Source organism: Pleurodeles waltl, chromosome 5, assembly GCF_031143425.1.
Source record: "Pleurodeles waltl isolate 20211129_DDA chromosome 5, aPleWal1.hap1.20221129, whole genome shotgun sequence".
Lineage (NCBI taxonomy): Eukaryota > Metazoa > Chordata > Amphibia > Caudata > Salamandridae > Pleurodeles > Pleurodeles waltl.
The window spans coordinates 1,354,908,719-1,354,928,175 of record NC_090444.1 but is presented as its reverse complement, the minus strand read 5'-3'; the positions used below and the strand labels follow the sequence as shown (position 1 = coordinate 1,354,928,175).

The following is a 19,457-nucleotide window of genomic DNA, read 5'->3' as shown; positions in this document are numbered from 1 at the left end:
TAGATGCTGTCATTTACACTGATGGTTCAGCACAACCAGCCGTAGGTACCAAACATCAATGCTCAGCCGCTTGCGCAGCTGTGAGCTGAGTGATGAAGGGTGGTGTATTCTAGCCTCATAATCCCTACACGCAGACCCTAGGGGATTGCACAGCTCAGCTGGCTTAACTCAAAGCCCTTATACTAGCGCTAAAACACACAGAGCCAGGACTATTCACTCTGATTGTCTGTGACTCATTCTAATGCGTCTAGTCCTACAATAATGATCTTAATCATTGGAAGTTGAACGAGGTTAGAGATTCCAAAGGGAACTCCATAAAACACAGAACCCTGTGGTGGGGGGGTTGCTGATCTCAAGGATAGGCTACCTTGTGTTCATGTGGACATACATTGGGCCACCAACGTGTAGGAGTACACGTTATTGGCAATAATTTGGCTGATGAAGCAGCCTAATTTGCAGTAGCTGTGGCTTCTGTGGCTGCAGTGACTCGTTCTCAGATGAGATTGGAAAATGAAATATTGGCTAATGGGAAAGCGCTGGCTGAAGGCAAGCCTCTCCCAAAAGCATACCCTAAAAAATACTCTTTCCACATCAGTGCACAGAATGTTGCCTACGCAAAACTTCCTGGGGTTGGAAATCGAGAGATCCCCGACCGAGACCAGAGATCCGATCTCATAAAAGCAGTGCATGAGGGTGTCGCTTCTGCACATGCTGTTATTGCGGCCACAATAACACTCTTACAGAAACGCTACTGGTGGCCAGGTCTATACAAACAGATAAAGCAATATGTCCTTTGTTGTGACATTTGCCAGCAAATTAAAGGCTCCAACATCAAAGGCCCTCCACAGACATCCCTCTTAGTGTCCAATAGACCCCTACAATGTGTGTACCTGAACCATTGTGTTCCCCTACAACCCGATGGTGCATACAAATACATATTAGTCACTGTAGATTCTTGTTCTAGATTCCTGTGGGTATGGCCAAGAGCGGTCGGCTGACGGTTAAACTGTTATAAAAGACTTGCCGATCTTTATCGATACAAATGCGGTTGCAGCATTTCACTCGGACCAGGGCCCTGCCTTTGCCTCCAAGGCATTCAGGGACCCCATGGGGATGATGGGTGTTAAACACTATTTCAGCTCACCATACCATCCCAAGGGAAATTTGGTCGTGGAGATGAGGAATTGTGATCTAAAGCAGTCCTTAACAGCGAGAGTATTAGGTTCTGGCCAGAGTTGGCTTCATCACCTATATGGGGTCCAGATAGCACTCAATAATCTGCCAAGACGGTCCTTGGGGGGGGGGGGGGGGGCGCACTCCTTATGAGGTCCTCTTTGGGATACCTATGTATGTCCCAGATCTTGATAGCCCTAGTTTGGTGGGAGCAGATACACTGTTTGACATAAATGAACAAACATCTCACTCACTGCCTTACTAGAGCTTCAGCAATTTTGTTGTGATAAATCATCCACTGGTGCTGCCACCTTAGGAACAAGGGATTTGTCAACAACTTCTACAGGCTGGATTCGTAAAGTTGGGGATCTGGTTTGTGAGAAGATTGCTGTGAAGAAGGAATTCGGTCCATCATACAGAGCACCGGTCCGAGTTCTGGGAATACAAGGTACCAGAACTGTTATCTTACCACCACTGCCTGGTTCCAAAGCAAACATATTCATCTCTATTGATGAGATCAAACTTCCTCATGTGGCTGATCCTGCACAGTAGACCCAGAGGTCCCTTGGGTAGTTCCCGGTCCCCTCTCACTACCCAACAGGACATACTGCTTCAAAGAAGAAACAACAATGCTTCTGACTACATCAGCATGTCCAACAATGCTACAAATACCTCTTCGACCATGGGGAGGGCCGAAAACGAGCTTTTGCAGATTCCTGTTACCACTTCAACTAAATCACCTGTCCAAGATGTGACTGTCTTCTATTCCAACACAACACAAACTGACAATATTTTCTAATATGAGCCTCCGTGAGCAGTGGATCCATCCACTAGTAATGTACCAGTCCCTGTATTTGCAGAGACTGCTTCTGGTTACTTCATTAATATTGATGACATTTCTTGAAACTGTTTCAAAGACACGTAAGCTGTATATGTGGCTTAAAAATAACTATTTAATTCAGCAATGGAACTATCCATGGTTATCCTTGACATTATTTGTATTTTTCCTATTGATTGGTTTTGTGACTGTTTTCTTCTTGCTAGTAAATGGTCATTACCTTCCTTAACACTCCTCTGTTGAGCCGGTGGATGAAGTCTTAACTCCATATCTTTCCTTGCATAAGGTCCGAAAAGACATGTCATTTGTGAACATTTCAGCTGTACCAATTCCTGATGGGATTGTATAGGACAAAGTTCCATTTGCTTTATACGGGCCTACTGAGGTCATTCAAATTCCTTATGTTTCCAAAATATCTATGACTGAGGTAATTACACATGGTGTTGTATCTGATGACTGGGATGTCCAGACAGTTGATTCTATGTTAACTGAAATGAAGGACTATTCAGTATTTGATAGTAATGATGTGTACACCAACACACAGCATTATGGGGAAATGTTCTGCTTTAACAACGGGGGACATTACTACCTGCACTGTGCAAATAGACACAGATCATTATTCAATTACACACAGTGGGAACAGTGTTCAAGTCCACCTGTGGGGAGCCCGAAACATTATTCGGATAAATTAACTTAATTCTCTGGGCATGAAACGAAGAATGCAGAGTCATATTACTTCAAATTACCACCTTAAAAATCAGGAAAATCTTCCAAACTAACAAAAAGTTAATTTACTCAGATTCCTTTGTTTCCCGTCTTGCAGTTGAAGGTTACGAATACTGGAAGAACACTACTGATTTAAAGACTGTATGGGGAACACAAGATTGGCAAATACAGGGTAGGGAAGCTTTATTTAGAGCATGCCTTAATCCTGTGCAAATGATCTTTGTGAATGACACCATTCAACAGATATCCTGTCTGGGGTTAGCAAAAATGAAGAAAATGAGTGAGCACGGTATACCCACACCAGCAAAATGTAATAACTGGCAATCCTTTCTGAATGTCACCAAGGAAGAACTAGATGCAAAGGTTTAGGCTGGTACCTATAATTCTTCACTTTCCAGTACAGGTGTGGTTAGTATGGCCAATAGACACAAATGGGTGTCGGGCACGTTTTGTGAATTCTTCAGGCGGTTTCCGAATTAGCTGATCATACCCTTGCTTTGTCTTGGGTCAACACACACGAATACTTAAAACATACAGGTGGTCATTACAACCCTGGCTGATGGTGTTAAAGCGGCGGTAAGACCGCCAACAGGCCGGCGGTAAAAAAATTGGAATTACGACCGTGGCGGAAACCGCCAACAAAGACAGCCACTTTAACACTCCGACCGCCACGGCCGCACAAACAAACAGGGCGGCAGTCACCGCCAACAGACATGCGGAAGACAAAGTACCGCCCACAGTATCACAACAGGCCAATCCGCCACCTTTTCTGGGGTGGATTCACTGAGAACAAAAACACGGCGGAAACAGGACTTCGAAGGGAAAACACTCACCTCTACACACCCCACGAGGAATCCGGACGCCATGAAACCAGAGCTGCACATCCTGCCAGCCCTTATCTTCTTGTTCCTCTACCAGGAAGACAACGGTGAGAACTGCACCTACGACACAGGGGAGGGGGGAGGGAAAAAAAAGGGACACACACATGCAACACCCCCACCCCCACCCTCACCCATACAACACACACACCAATACAGCATGATACATTACATTTACACCCCCCAACCCTCCTGGAAGAATGCAAAGACAAAAGAAAATGAGTATAACCATTGTAATATATTAAAATCAAGTACGCAAAAATATATATATACACTATAAACAAAATATACACCAAGCTTAGTAGTCCAGGTAGTGCTCCAATGAAGTCTGTGGAACACTGAGCCCACACGGTATGGGCGAGGCCCACACAAGATCCCTGACCATGACGGAGAGAACACTGCAGGGGCATCAGAGAGCAAGAAAACAGGCACCTCAGGGAGAGGGAAAGGGGGGGGGCACCTCAGCCAGTTGAGTGCACGACGCCAAATCCACGAGATGGCCACATGCCCACTGTTCCATCCTGGGGAGTGCAAAGCCACAGTCTCTCAAGTCTCTCCAGTGGGTGGGTTACCCACTGTTCCATCCTGGGGAGTGCAAAGCCACAGTCTCTCAAATCTCTACAGTGGGTGGGTTGCCAACTGTTCCATCTTGGGGAATGCAAAGCCACAGTCTCTCAAGTCTCTACAGTGGGTGGGTTGCCCACTGTTCCATACTGGGGAGTGTAAAGCCACAGTCTCTCAAGTCTCTACAGTGGGTCGGTTGGCCACTGTTCAATCCTGTGGAGTGCAAAGCCACAGTCTCAAGTCTCTCCAGTGGGTGGGTTGGCCACTGTTCCATCCTGGGGAGTGCAAAGCCACAGTCTCTCAAGTCTCTACAGTGGGTGAGTTGCCCACTGTTCCATCCTGGGGAGTGCAAAGCCACAGTTTCAAGTCTCTCAGTGGGTGGGTTGCCCACTGTTCCATCCTGGGGAATGCAAAGCCACAGTCTCTCAAGTGGATAACAGTCTCCACTGGTTCTGGAGGGGGCACGGTGCCCATAGTGCTTCATCCTACTAAGGACAGAGGTAGTGGATGCCTTTCTCCACTGGTTCTGGAGGGGGCATGGTGCCCAGAGTGCTTCATCCTGCTAAGGTCAGAGGTACCCAGACTTGCCGGCTTTCTTGTGGCCCTTCCCCACCTTGGAAGGTGTCGCAGCTGACTCACACTCCCACCGGGACCCCTGGGAGCGGCTTTGGTGGCTGGAGTCTTCCCCCTCTCCTGCCGGGCACTGGGCAACTTTTGATGCTTTACAGGTGGAGGACTGTCCGTGCTGTGGCTCCGTGCCACACTGGCTGCCCTGGTGGCCGGTGCACTCCAGATTCCGGTGACTACAGGCATCACTGGTCCTGGAGATGTTGTGGCTGAGGTGCTAGGATGGGACCTGGAGAGTTGGGACCTAGGAGACGGACGGGGTGGGGAGGTGTGAGAAAGAGGTCAAGGTTGGCCGGGAAAAGTTTTTGGGAGACACTGGGACGGGTAGCTGGAGGGGCTTTGGGAGTGGAGGAAGAGGTTGTGGATGTAGGAGGTGTTCGTTTGGTGACTTTGGGTGAAGGTGCATGCGCTGGAGGCTGTCGTGAGGTGGATGGCTGTTGGGTGGGTGTGTGCCTGCGTTTGTGTATCTTGGGAGGTGGCGTCACAGACACACTGGGAGAGAACACAGGGGACGTGTGAATGGTAGTGGGGGTGGTGACTGCACGTGAGCGGGGTGTGGTGGTGTGTGTGCTGGTGATGGCAGTAGTGGCTGTAGATGTAGTGCATGCAGGTGTGAGTGTAGATGAGACTGCGAGGGAGGAGGGAGACGAGGAGGAGGGTGACACAGTGGAGGCAGTGGATGTTGGTGTGTTTGCATGTGTGTGATGCTTGCGTGAGTGCCTGTGCGATGTGTGGTGCTTATGTTTGCCTGAGCTTCCCTTGTGTGTTGACGTGTGTGCATGCTGGTCTGAAGCTGTGCTTGGGATAGGCTGGGGTACAGGGGATTGGGTCTGGATGGAGGAAGTTGGAGGGGGGAGGCTAGAGACGGGGACAATGGCTGCCATCAGTGCTGAGGCCAGTTTCTGAAAAGCTCGCTGAAGGGCCGACTGACCAGAATGAATGCCCTCCAGGAATGCATTTGTTTGTTGCAACTGCCTCTCTACACCCTGGATGGAATTCAAAATGGTAGACTGCCCAACAGTGAGGGACCTGAGGAGGTCAATGGCCTCCTCACTGAGGGCAGCAGGGGTCACTGGGGCAGGGCCTGAGGTGCCTGGGGAGAAGGTGATGCCCACCCTCCTGGGTGAGCGGGCACGGGGCAAAGGCTGAGGAGCTGCTGGGAGGGCAGTGCTGGTAGGAGTGGTGGCAGCTGTACCTGTACATGCAGGAGGCACAGATGTTGCCGCCACCACAATGGAGCTCCCATCCGAGGACGAGTCCGTGTCACTGGTGTCAGCTCCTGTCCCCGCCGTGGAGCTCCCCTCGCCCTCCGTCCCACTGGTGAACTCCGAGGCCGTAGTGTCGCCCTCCAGGGCCATGTGGGATGCAGCTCCCTCCTGCTCCAGTGCCACTGCTCCTCCGCCTGATGATGCTAATGCACACAAGAGCAGGGAGACCACAAAAAGGGGGGGATGACAGAAGAAAGACATGTTGAGTGCATGCATTACCGCTACCGTTGGCAGACACGACAAACACAGAAGCCCCCTGCACTATGCCCCGCTCTTGGGCTCCACTGTTCAATCTCTGGGACATGGCCTACAAGGCTATGGACGACATCTGCACACATGGATGACACAGGGTCATGACTAGGTGTACTTGGCACTCTACAAAGGTGGGGTGGGGTGCCACATGGCCTGCCTTACGGAGGGACCTTGCCTACTAAACTCGCCCTGGCCTAGGGAAACCCACAGCCCACCTCCCCCACCCAGACACCTCCACTGCGTGCAAAATCAGCAGGATGAGAAGGTACTCACCCCCTTGTGTCTGCTGTGATGCCCTCAAGCGCCCATCCAAATCCGGGTACGCCACCGCCAGGATCCTGACCATCAGGGGGGTCATGGTGCGATGGGCACCCCTCCCACATTGGGAGGCCATCCCCAGCTGAACCTCTGCCGTCTTCTTGCTCCAGCGGTGAATGTCCTCCCATCTTTTACAGCAGTGGGTGCTCCGTCTGTGGTAGACCCCCAGAATCAGGACGTCCTTGGCGAGGCACGCCAAATATCTTTTTTCTGGTGGGCACTGACCTACATGAATTGTACAGGGGGAAGAGAAATGTTATTACCAACTGCTGTCAGTCATTGGCCCACATCCCTACCCTTGCCATGTGGCACATGCATTCATTGTCGTTTCATGCACGCCTCAATCCCCCCCCATCTTTCATCCACCCCACTCCACACAGGCATAGCCCATACAGCATGCTCCCATTGTACTTACCTGTTTGTCTGGAGGACCGTAGAGTAGCGTGTACTGGGGGAGGACCCCATCCACGAGTTTCTCCAACTCCTCCGATGTGAAGGCCCTTTCCCCAGACACTTGAGCCATTGTCTCTTCCAGACCGAGGTCACAGCAGCACTTGCAGTGTAGGTCCTCTCCTGTCGAAGATCAGGTATCGAGTGATTGAACAGATAAAAAATGGCTGTCACGTCCGCAACGGTGTGTACAGTCACCGCCGGCGTACATCATCATTGGCTCGTGGGGCCCATAGGGTCCAATGTTAACCAATGCAGCACTGCGCCGCGGTCTTCAACCGCCTACCGCGACGGTGTACAACGCCAGCGCAGTTACCTCACATCCCATTGTCCCACTTTAGAGGTCAGGCAGCCACCATTTCAGGAGCCCACATGGCTTAATTTTTAACTGCGTCACACATACCTAGGCCTAGCCTCAACACACATACAGGCCACTTTTTGGATTATGATTCGTGTTCTGTGTAGACTGTGGGTACATACCTCTGAGTTGGTTGTCTCTGTGCTCGCTGTTGTCCTTCATAGGCACCGTCCGCTGGGACATGAGGAGATGGCGGCATGCTCCGGGCTACAGACCGCTGGTGGGCCTGTCGACAATGGAGGAAAGACATGTGATCATCACCTACAGGTTTGACCGTGCCACAATCCATGAACTGTGTACCCAGCTGGAGCCAGACCTGATGTCAGCTATCCGCCATCCCACAGGAATCCCCCCTCAAGTGCAGGTGATGTCAGTACTCCATTTCCTTGCAAGTGGGTCTTTTCAAACTACAGTGGCCATAGCATTAGGGATGTCCAAGCCTATGTTTTCCAACGTGTTGTCCAGAGTGTTGTCTGCCATGCTGAAACACATGCGGAGCTACATTGTTTTCCCTCAGGTGGAAGATTTGCCTAGGGTGAAAGGTGATTCTATGCCCTGGGACATATCCCCAACATCATAGGTGCCATTGATGGGACACATGTGGCTTTGGTCCCTCCTGCAGGAGTGAACAGGTGTACAGAAACCGGAAGAGTTATCATTCCATGAATGTGCAGATGGTGTGTTTGGCAGACCAGTACATCTCCCATGTGAATGACAAGTTCCCTGGCTCAGTGCATGATGCCTACATCCTGCGGAATAGCAGCATCCCTTATGTGATGGGTCAACTCCAGAGGCACCGGGTGTAGCTATTAGGTGAGCACCTGGAAGCAAGACAGTGGGACTGGTTGTCTGGGTCTGGGGATATCCCTACAGGTTAGTGTGTGTCTAACAGTTGTCCCTCGCCATTTGCAGGTGACTCTGGTTACCCCAACCTGTCATGGCTACTGACCCCAGTGAGGAATCCCAGGACAAGGGCAGAGGAACGCTACAATGAGACCCATGGGTGAACTCGGCAGATTATAGAACGGACCTTCGGCCTCCTGAAGGCCAGGTTCCGGTGCCTCCATATGACAGGTGGATCCCTATTCTACTCACCAAAGAAGGTGTGGCAGATCATCGTGGCCTGCTGTATGCTTCACAACGTAGCTTTGCGACAACAGGTGCCTTTTCTGCAGAAGTATGGTCCAGATAGCGGTGTTGTTGCAGCTGTGGAGTCTGTGGACATTGAAGACGAGGAAGCAGAAGAAGAGGACATGGACAACAGGAACTCGGTGATCCTGCAATATTTACAGTGAGACACAGGTAAGAGTACAGACCTGCCTACTACATGTACTTTAACACTACTACCTCTCTACTGTCTGTCCTTTTCACCCAGTGTATGGTCACTGAGTTGTCATTTTCCCTTACGATTTCACAGATGTGGGTCCCACTGTGTGACATCTGCTTTGTTTCCTCATGGACTAGAGCTGTGTGACATAGGTATGTTGCCATTACAATTGAAAGAGCATTTTGTCACTGTAATTGTTAATACACAATTTCGAAATCATAGACTGACTCCAGATAGTTTTGTTCTTCAAGGGTGTTTATTTAAGTGCTCAATATTGGAGGGGGTTGTAAAGTGGTGAGGGGGGATGGCGGAGGAATGTCCATGGCAGAGTCCAGTCTATTAGTCTCACAGGTGCATTGCCCAAATGGGCATATGAAGTGTAGCTGGGGCAGTTTGAGGATGGACAGGGTGACAAAGTGGGACAGAAAGATGAGATTCAGGGTGGTCTCATTTCTTGGCGGGGGTCTTGGCATTGTTCTCTCTTTGTCCTAGATCTCAGGGACCGTTTGCGGGGTGGTTTTCTCTCTGCAGTGGGTGGGGTGCTGGTGTGGTGTCCTGTGGCAGGGCGTCCTGTCCACTAGCGCCGGTGGAGGTGGTGGGCTGTTCATAGTCCATGCTAGTGTCAGGGGCCCCTTGTTGTGCCACAGTGTCCCTCCTGATGTTGAGGACTTCCTTCAGCACCCCTACGATGGTGCCCAGGGTGGAATTGATGGATCTGAGTTCCTCCCTGAAGCCCTAATACTGTGCCTCCTGCAACCGCTGGGTCTCCTGAAACTTGGCCAGTACTGTTGCCATCGTCTCCTGGGAGTGGTGGTAGGCTTCCATGATGGAGGAGAGGGCCTTGTGGAGAGTGAGTTTCCTTGGCCTGTCCTCCCCCTGTCGCACAGCAGCCCTCCCAGTTCCCCTGTGTTCCTGGGCCTCCGTCCCCTGGACCGTATGCCCACTGCCCCTGCCCCCAGCTCCCTGTTGTTGTTGGGGTGGTGGGTTAGCCTGGGTTCCCTGTAGTGGTGGACACACTGCTGCTTGACGTGTCCTGGGGACAGAGGTATGGGCCTGGTGGGTGGGTGCTGTGCTGGTGTTTCCAGAGGGAGGTAGCTCTGTAGTGGCCTGTGACTGTGTGAGGAGAACCAACTGTCCAGAGGTCCCCGATGGGCCGGGCTGGTCATCTAGATCCAGTTGGACAGAGGTGCTGTCATCACTGTGGGCCTCTTCTGTTGGTGGTGTGGACATGTGTGGACCCTCCTGTCCGGAGACGTTGGGTAGGGGTCCTGCAGGGGTATAAAAGGATGTTTGTGGCATGGTGTGCAATGGGTGGGTGACAGTGTACCCCAGTGCTTGCATTCCTGTGTGGGACCTTGTGTGATGATGGTTTAGGGGGGTGTATGGGTATGTGCAGTGGCCATGCTTTGGTGATGGGTGCCCATGCTTTGTTGCTGCATGCAGGGCTTGGTGTTGGGATGGGTGGTTTGTGATATTGGGACATTTGTGATGAGTTGGAGTGATGGGGGTGAGGGTAAGGGTGGGGGTATGTGATGGCCTGCAGGTAAGGTGGGGGATGTAATAGTAAAGCTTTGACTTACCAGAGTCCATTCCTCCATCTACTACTGTGAGGCCCACAGCATGCAGAATCGCCAAGACCTGCTCCTCCCATGTTAGTTGTGGGGGAGGAGGTGGGGGTCTGCCGCCAGTCCGCTGAACCGCAAGGTGGTGTCTTGAGACCACGAAACGCACCTTCCCCCGTAGGTCCTTCCACCTCTTCCTGATGCCATCCCGATTTCTTGGGTGCTGTCCCACTGCGTTGACCCTGTCCACTATTCTTCGCCATAGCTCCATCTTCCTAGCTATGGAGTTGTGCTGCACCTATGCTCCGAATATCTGTGGCTCTACCCGGATGATTTCCTCCACCATGACCCTGAGCTCCTCCTCAGAGAACCTGGGGTGTCTTTGCCGTGCCATGGGGTGGTGTGGGTGATGTGTGGGGTGGGGTGTGTGGTGATAGGTGTGGCGATATGTAGTGGTGTGTTGTATGAGGTGCGTGAAAGTTCTGTTGGTAATGGTATGTTTTGACTGTGAATGCTTGGTTGCGGATTGTAGTGTCTCTCTCTGGCCTTCTCTCTGTAATGTTTGTCGTAAGGGTTTGTGGGTGATGTGGGTGTGTGTTTTATATTGTATTGGGTGTGTGGGAGTGGTGTGTGTATGTGTATCAGGTGTGTGTATGTGGTAGTGTTTTGTATATGTGTGTGTATTGAGCTCGGCGGTGTGTACCCCCAATGGAATACCGCGGTTGAAAGACCGCTGCGTGGATTCGTGTGTCGTGATAGTGTGGGCGTATTTCTGTTGGCGTGACGGTGGATGATTTGTTTTCACCAGTTTATCACTGACCGTTGGTGTGGCGGACTTGTGTGGGTGTCTGAATTTTGGCAGATTCCGTGCTGTGGGTCATAATAGCTGTGGCCGATTTCTGCGGCCGTGGCGGTGTGTTGGCGGTTTTCTGCACGGCGGTAAGCGGCTTTTACCACCAATGTTGAAATGACCGCCACAGTGTGGGTAAACTGTGCCAACAGTGGTTACAGACACCTTAGCAGCAGTTAAGGAACATCTAAACAATCTTTCTGAAGATATACCCTTGCAGGACCTCTTGTAAGGTCCAAGAAAGCCACTCTCTAAAAAGATTAATCTATGCCATATACAATGAGATCCTGAAGCTTTTTCAGATAGAATCGCCTGCTCGTTTAAGGGAGATAGACCGATTATATTTGGGAAAGGCTTTAGCTGTTGTCGATAACGGCATGAACACCCTGACCAAAAGGATTTATTCCCTAACAAACATAGACCAATATTTAAAAAATTTCACGCAAAACTGCTTTAACGCAGTTTTGCGTCAAAAAGTTTACTGCCAGCCAGGGCCATTCAAGAGCTCTAGCCAGGTGCCATATTTAAGGAATGGTGCAAGCTGGCGCTTAGGGTGGGCTAACATCAAGGAAAATGACATTAGCCAGTGGGGGGGGCGGTATGGGGGAAGGGGGTTTTGCACTCAAAAATGACATTAGGCTTGTTAGAGTAAAAAAAAATTGACTCTAAGCAGCCTAGTGTCATTTCTCAACGCAAAACCTACCATACCACTTGACTCCTGTCTTATAAAAGATGGGAGTCATGCCTACCACCACATTGGCCAGGACAGGGGACAAGGGTCCCCTGGGCATGGCCATTTCACCCGGTGCCATGTAGTGGATCCCATTTCAGGGCCCCCAATGGCACTTTTAAAAATTAAACCAAATACTTACCTCTACTTACCTGGGATGGAGTGCCCCATCCTCTGCTGTCCCTCTGGTGTGGGTTGGGATGTCCCTAGGGCCTGGGGAGAGCCCCTGTGAGCTTATTCCATGGTGTTCCACCATGGAAATAGGCCCACAGGTCCCCTAACGCCTGCTCTGACCCAGACGTTAAATAATGGCACTAAGCAAGCTTAGCACCATTATTTAGGCCCGCCTCCCTCCCGTGCACCATTTTTGCACGGGATGATAAATAAGGAGCTAGGGCCTTAGTCATTTTTTGTCCTGGAACGCCTACCTTGCATCTCATTGACACAAGGTAGTTTCCCGCTAGCATAAAATGACTAACTAAAATATTTTGATGTTAGACTAGTCTAGCATCAAAATAGAAATATGGAGTTAGGTTTGCGCTGAATTCGCATTAAAAAATGACACTAATTCACGGCAAACAGAGTAAAAAACTGGGCCATGGTGTTGTCTGTGGTTGATATCATTCAGACAGACATGTCCCTTTTATACCATGGACAAAGTCAGCTGTGTCCCATCATGCAGTTATGTTGGACATTACAGACTTTGAAACACAGCCGCATTCTGTGGAAGTATATTAATGGTAGTGACTTGTTTTCTGCTTTTAATTTATCCAAGGAACAACAGACAATGGCTAAAAGGGATGCGAGTTTCACCACGCTTCATATAGAAAAGTTAGAAAAGGTGCCTTTCAAAGTTGCAGAAAGTCCATTGACTGTATGGCCCCTACATGGAGTTATAAATCTGTCCGTTTCCACTTTTAGTTTTTTTAAATGCTTCAAACTTCTTGCTGTGGTCAGATATGAGCGACTAGGCAATAGCTATGTTAAAGAGGAGCTGGAGTTGCCCTTTGAATATAAGTGTCTGAATGGTGAAACAGAGGTCTTTCTTAGCCAAAGCAAATGTGACACTACTGTTAGTCATTCATTGATTTGGAAACAGGTGTCCCTTCATGGCCTTTGTGTAAAGGTTGCCACAAATCACCTTTTACTGTTTGGGTTTTTGGTGAGGTGCTGTTTGTGAGCTGGGAGGGTTGGGACAATAGTTGCGACTTGTTGTAGGACTGGCAAAATCGCCTACAAAAATAAGTACTGTCATCCTTAAATCAGCAGTCTTGCCTATAGCAAAAGTCAAAACTATGACATGGGGGTAGGCATAATGTTCCATGGCATATCAGATGAGGACATTATCCTCTTCATCTGTAAAACATCTACTTTTCAGCACATTATGATACACACTACCACAGTTGTCTTGTAATCAGCACAGAGGAAGAGGTCCATGAGTCATGACGATGTATAGGATGGGGTGATTTATGTGTTTGTGGATTTACTCCCTGGGCACATAATTTCCCCCCAGAGCATGATGCTGTTGATTTTGCAACCTGGGATTGAGAAGTAATTTCCATACAGTCTTTTCTGATTTCTTGATCGCCCGCTATGACAATATGCATGCATACATAGGCCCTCATTTTGACATTGGCGGTAAGTGGCGTTTTCCGCCATGCTGACTGCCGCAAACATACCGCGGCGGTATACCGCTACGCGTATTATGACACACACATAGAAATCCGCCACTATACAGACACACACACAAGTCTGCCAGCCCAAAGGTCAGTGATAAACTGGTGTTACCAAAACCCACACCGTTATGCCAACAGAAATCCGCTCACAGCATTATGACCCACAAATCAAAATGGCGGACATTCAATCGCGGTAAACCATTGGCAGTACATACCGCCGCGCTCAAAATACACACACACCCACAAAACAGCACCACATTGGTCAATTTTAAGAACACACACCTGACACACATACACACACCAAACCCACACCACTATAAAACACACAGCCACATTACCCACAACCCTTTACGACTTAAAAGAATTGACAACAGAGAGAGAGAGACACACATCAGGAGCACCGACTGAATCAGAGCCACAGAACACCATCACCCATACACCATCCACGCATCTCACAGGACACACCCCAACACATCACCCCACACACACTCGCACTACACCCATGGCACCACAAAGACACCCCAGGTTCTCAGAGGAGGAGCTAAGGGTCATGGTGGAGGAAATCATCCTGGTAGAGCCACAGCTTTTCGGATCACAGGTGAAGCAGAAGTCCATTGCTAGGAAGATGGCGCTATGGCCGAGAGTCGTGGACAGGGTCAATGCCGTGGGACAGCACCCCAGAACAAGGGATGACATCAGGAAGAGGTGGAACGACCTACGGGGGAAGGTACGCTCCGTGGTTGCAAGACACCAGATAGCTGTACAGAGGGTTGGCGGTGGACCCCCACCTCTTCCCCCACAACTAACAACATGGGAGGAGCAAGTCTTGGCGATCATGCATCCTGAGGGCCTGAAAGGACTAGCAGGAGGAAAGGACTCTGGTGAGCCAAATCTTTACTACTCCCCCATACCCAACCTGCATGCCATCACAAACTCCTACCTCTTCCCTCACCCCCATCACTCCACCACCTCACATATACTCCACCATCACAACCCACCCATCGCAATACCAATCCCTGTATGCAACACCAATGCATGGACCCCCATCACAGACCTGCATTGACCCCCATCACCACAGCATGCGCACTAGTGACAGTCACTTAGTCAACCAATTCACAACTCACACAAGCCAAAGCTGCATTGGTAATAACAACCATAGAGGGGAACATACCCATGCACAAGATGTCACATGCAGAAACAATAACACTGCATTTACATCCCCACAGGACCCCCACATAACGTCACCGGAGAGGAGGTGCCAGCAACATCCAGTCCCCCACCCCCCAGAAGAGGCCCTCAGTGATGACAGCACCTCTGAACGCCTGGATCAGGATGATCAACCTGGCCCATCAGGGACCTCTGGACAGTCGGTGACCCAGCCACAGTCCCAAACCACCACAGAGCCTCCCCCCTCGGGAAACACCAGCACAGCACCCACCCAGCGGGCCCATCTCTCTGTCCCCGGGACACGTCAATCAGCAGTATGTCCACCACTACAGGGACCTCGGGCAACCCCACAAACACAGGATGATCAGGGACCTGGGGTCAGTGGCAGTGGGCACACCGTTCAGGGGTCAGAGGCACAGGACAACAGGGAAGCTGGGAGGACTGCTGTGTGACAGGGGGAGGACAGGCTAGGGGAACCAACTCTCCACGAGGCACTCACCAACATCCTGGGACCATACCACCATTCCCAGATACTGGCCAAGTTGCAGGAGACCCAGCAGGTGCAGGACGGACAGTACCTGGGGATCAGGGAGGACCTGAGGGACATCCACACCATCCTGGTCACCATTGCAGGGGATGCTGGCAGACATTGCCAACACCATGAGGGAGGCAGTAGCACACCAACGGGCCCCTTACACTAGCCACACCGATGAACAGCCCTCCACCTCCGCTGACGCTAGTGGACAGGAGGCCCCACCACAGGAACAACAGGCCACCAGCGTCCCTCCCCTGCAGAAGGAGAGCCACCACGCAAAAGGTCCCTGCGATCCAGGCAGAAGCCAGAGAACACTGCCAAGACCCCCTACAGGAAATAAGACTCCCCTGAATGTCACCCTTGTGTCCCACTATGTCACCCTGTCCACCATGAACTGCCATTGCCCCACTCCCTATGCCCCCTTGGACAATGTATCTGTGATACCAAGAGACTGGACTCTATCCTGAACATTCCTCCATCATCAACCCAGCCCATTGCAATGACCCATACACTTATTATTATCACAGAAATAGACACCCTTGGAACTAATACAAGTATGGAGTCTGTCAATTGATTGAAAAATGTATTAGTTTAACAAGCTGTAAACATTGCAATTCAAATGTACAGTTATATATACATAGGTATGACCTGTAGTGGGCAGCAGTAAACACACCAGGAGCCAGAGTGGGGCACAGATATCTGAAAATAGAAATGCCAAAGGGTACAGTAAATGGCTATTGATTTTAGAAAATCAGGCTGCCATGTACAATGTCCAACACAAAACTGCAATGGAAGGTGAAGTTACAGTGTCTTACCTGTGTGTCACTGGAAGTACTGTTAAGTTATAGTAGTTCTGTGGTCCACATCCTCTTCCTCTGCCTCCTCTTCGTCACTGTCCACAGGCTCCACCGCTGCCACATGACCATCTCCAGCCTCATCCTCCATCAGAAAAGGCACCTGCCGTCTCAAAGCCAGGTTGTGCAACATGCAACATGCAACGATGATCTGGCACACCTTCTTGGGTAAGTAGCACAGGGATCCACCTGTCAGATGGAGGCACCGGAATCTGGCCTTCAGGAGGCCAGAGTCACCTGTAAATATCGAGGGATACCTGTTAGCCACACACTCACCCTTAGGGCCAACCCCACACCCATATACCAACAGACACTGCGTGGGGACCATGGGCTCACCTATTACCAACACCCTGTGCCTCTGGAGTTGGGACATCACATATGTGATGCTGCTATTCCTCAAGATAAGGGCATCATGCACAGAGCCAGGATACTTTGCATTGACATGGGAGATGTACTGGTCTGCCAGGCACACTATCTGCACATTTAGAGAGTGAAAGCTCTTTCGATTTCCGAACACCTATTCATTTTTCCGGGGGGGTAAAAAGGCAATATGTGTACCATAAATAGCACCAATGATGTTGGGGATATGTCCCATTGCATAGAAGTTAGCCTTCACTGTGGCCAAATCCTCCATCCCGGGGGGGATACGATGTAGCTGCGCATGTGTTTCATCAGGGCAGTCAACACTCTAGTCAGCATGTTTGAGAACTTAGGCTGTGACATTCCTGATGCCATGGCCACTGTCGCTTGGAAGGAACCACTTGCCAAGAAATGGAGCACTGACAGGACCTGCACTAAAGGGGGGATACCTGTGGGGTGGTGGATAGCTGAAATCAGGTCTGGCTTCAATTGGGCCCACACCTCTTGGATTGTGCCCTATCAAGTCTGTAGGCTAGGATAATGTTCCTGTCCTCTATTGTCACCAGGTCCACCAGGGGTCTGTACACAGGGGTATGTCTCCATCTCCTATTCATCCTCAGCAGTTGAAGTCCAGGGTGAAAAACGGTGAGCAGATGGTCATAATCAAACAAATACTAAGATTAATATTCCTTGCATTTTTTTTACAGAAACTTAATGTGAACATGTAGGTCGGTTGATGTGCCTATGTCTGCTGTGACACAGTTAGGTGCCATGGCCTGTTCCCCCCCCTGAAATGGCAGCCGCCTGACCTGTGAGAAACGACAAGTGGAAATGAGGTAATTCCGCTGACGTGCGCCGTTGCGGGAGGCGGTCGACGACCAACGTGCAACACATCATTGGTTATCAATGGGGCCTATGGGTTCCAGGAGCCAATGGTGATGTACGTCCGCGGTGACGGTACGCACCGCCGTGGACGTGACGCCATTTTCTATATGTTCCTCACTTGCTACCTGACCTTCAACAGGAGAGGACCTACACTGCAAGTGCTGCTGTGCCCTGTGTCTGGAAGCGACCATGGCTCGAGTGTCTGGGGAAAGGGCCCCTGCCTTCACTTCCATGGAGTTGGAGAGACTAGTGGATGGGCTCCTACCCCAGTACCCTTTACTTTATGGTCCTCCAGACAAACAGGTGAGTACACTGTGAGCACGATGCGTGGGGCATGAATGTATGGAGTGCTGTGTGTGTAAGCCCGTGTGGGGGGGGCTGTGGGGTCCTGGGTAGGATTCTGCATGTTTGGTGGGCCAATGGGCATGGGTGGAGGGCTGGCCATGATTTGCAGATCTACTTTGTCCTGCCAATGGGAACCAGCTAATTCCCCCCATAAGTCTTGTGAGGGCATGTACTTTAAAATTCGCCAGAATAATTACACTCTGATGGAGGGCCTTTTGATATATAGACCTCCAGGCTCTGCTGCTTTGTTTTTGCTAGATTGGCCCTGTCTTATTAAACCTATGATTGCGGCATCTAATTGCATTATTCTGGGTGATTTTAATCTACATTTAGATAATGTTCAGCTTCCCCAGGTTAGAGAGCTGGTGAGTTTGATGGCATCATTTGATTGGATTCTTTCGGTCACTTTGGCTACTCATCAGGCAGGGCATATCCTTGATGGGATTTTCTCTCTCCCAGAAGATTTGGTATCGGTGTCCAATACTCCCTTGCCTTGGACTGATCACCACCTTCTCTTATTCAAAAGTTTGAAGAGGTCCCCTAGCCAACAGACAAAGGGGGTCATTCTGACCCTGGCGGTTGAAAACTGCCAGGGCAGAGTGCCGCGGAAGCACCGCCAACAGGCTGGCGGTGCTTCATGAACAATTCTGACCGCGGCGGTAAAGCCGCGGTCAGAAAAGGGCAACCAGCGGTTTCCCGCCGGTTTACCCCTGACCCAAAGAATCCTCCATGGCGGCGCTGCTCGCAGCACCGCCATGGGGATTCCGACCCCCTTCCCGCCATCCTGGTCCTGGCGGTAAAAACCGCCAGGAACAGGATGGCGGGAACGGGTGTCGTGGGGCCCCTGGGGGCCCCTGCACTGTCCATGCCACAGGCATGGGCAGTGCAGGGGCCCCCTAACAGGGCCCCATAATGATTTTCAGTGTCTGCCTAGCAGACACTGAAAATCGCGAGGGGTGCCACTGCACCCGTCGCACCCCTTCAACTCCGCCGGCTCCATTCGGAGCTGGCTTCATTGTTGAAGGGGCTTTCCCGCTGGGCCGGCGGGCGGCCTTCTGGCGATCGCCCGCCAGCCCAGCCGGAAAGTCAGAATGACCCCCGCGGTCATTTGACCGCGGTACGGTCTTCTGGCGGTTCCCGCCAGGCGGGCGGCTTCCGCCGGGGTCGGAATGACCCCCAAAATCAGTTAATAAATCACTGAGACTACGGAATAAAATTACAGAGTCTCAGCTGGGCCCGGCAGTAAAGGAAGGTTGGGAGGCGGTTGGGAATTCTCATTTGCCTGCTCTGGAAGTGTTTTACTCGGGTTTAGCCCTTGCCATGAACAAACTGGCCCCGGCACTAATAAAGCCGGAGGGTAGACCCAAGAAAAGTAGCTGGCCTTGGTTTAAAAGTGATCTGAAGGTACTCCAGAGGAAGTACCGCCAACAAGAAAGATGTTGGAAGCTTGACCCTAACGCATCAGAGGAGAAATTAAGAAGTGTTTTAAAAATTTACAAGGTAGTCTGTTTTGAGGCTAAAACTGCTTTCTTTTGTACTAAAATTAAAAATGCACCTATTGCACCTAAAGAGTTATTTAAGGTAGTTTGTTCGCCTATCACGCCTCCTGTTCCCCCCATAACCTCGTCAAACTCTCAGGCAACTTGTAATCAAATAGCTGTATTTTCTTAAACTAAAATTAGGCAAATACATAAAGACTTCCCCTTGATGGACT

At 50.5% G+C, this 19,457-nt stretch overlaps 1 long non-coding RNA gene across 1 annotated transcript in view; it reads left to right on the top strand.

The window, feature by feature from the left end:
- LOC138296472 (uncharacterized) overlaps window positions 1-19,457 on the top strand; it is an 88,387-nt gene that overhangs the window by 43,701 nt on the left and 25,229 nt on the right. The window lies entirely within an intron of this gene.